Below are 1219 nucleotides of genomic sequence, written 5' to 3' on the forward strand. Positions count from 1 at the left end.
TATTTCATTTGCAAAAGTTACTCTAGCCCTGGCTGGTATGGCTCAGTGGATAGAGTGTCAGCCTGCAGACTGAAGGGTCCCAGGTTCCGTTCCGGTCAAGGGTACATGCCCAGGTTATGGGCTCGGTCCCCAGTAGGGGGTGTGCAGGAGGCAATCATTTCATTTGCAAAAGTTACTCTAGCCCTGGCTGGTTTGGCTCGTCGGCCTGCAGACTGAAGGGTCCCAGGTTCCGTTCCGGTCAAGGGTACATGCCCGGGTTATGGGCTCCGTCCCCAGTAGGGGGTGTGCAGGAGGCAACCGATCAATGATTCTCATCACTGATGTTTCTATCTCTCTCTCCCTCTCCCTTCCTCTCTGAAATCAATAATACTATTTTGAAAAATCAGATTAAAACAAGATTCCGTTTTTTTAAAAAGTTACTCTAACTGTACTTTCCTTACACAAGAAACTTATATGCAGTTAAAAGTAAGGATTGATGTTGTGGCGTTCCCAAAACGTGTCCCACTGCCTATTCCGTGGAAGGTCCTGTGCACCTGGGTGGGGGGTGTGGGGGGGGGCAGTTAGAGACAAAGTAAAAGGCACAGTCCCTAAATTCAAAAGGGTTACAGTCAGGGACGCAGGAAACCAGTGCTCACAGGAGGGGAGTCAACACGCTGTGGAAATTCAGAGAGAGAGGCGGTTCATTCCAATGATCTGCAGGGACTTGTGGGAAGGGGGCCTCGGGGTGAGTCTGGAGGAAGCACTGGGGTGTGTGCTGTGGGGTCTTTAGCGAGAAGGTAGTAACCTTGTTCTACTTCCTAAGCAGAGAGTAACGAGAAAGCACCAGAGGGAGGGTTTTGCAAGGGCTAACAGCCGTGCAGCCCGCGGTGGGGATGAATCCGGTGTCCTAACTGGTTCCCCGAGGCCTCCAGCGTTGGGTAAAGGCGAGGTGATGGCAGCAGGCCCGCACAAGGATGAATTACCTGCGTCCACGTGCCACTGGCACCCAGGTCACCCCTGACCACATGCTGTCCGTGACTCCAGGGCCATGCCTGCGTCCACATGCCATTTTCAGGGACCCCTATACCCCCCCCCCCCCCCATCCCGAGTCCACAGTGGCTCCTGGGTCGTGTCTGTGTCCAGAAGTTGTCAGTGACCCGCCCCCCACCCGTGGCTGCCCCTCCACCCGGGGAATCTGCGTGGCGGGGCTGGGGCCGCCCGGGTCTTCAGGTGCGATGGA

Source organism: Myotis brandtii, unplaced genomic scaffold (genome assembly GCF_000412655.1).
Source record: "Myotis brandtii unplaced genomic scaffold, ASM41265v1 scaffold638, whole genome shotgun sequence".
NCBI classification, from domain to species: domain Eukaryota; kingdom Metazoa; phylum Chordata; class Mammalia; order Chiroptera; family Vespertilionidae; genus Myotis; species Myotis brandtii.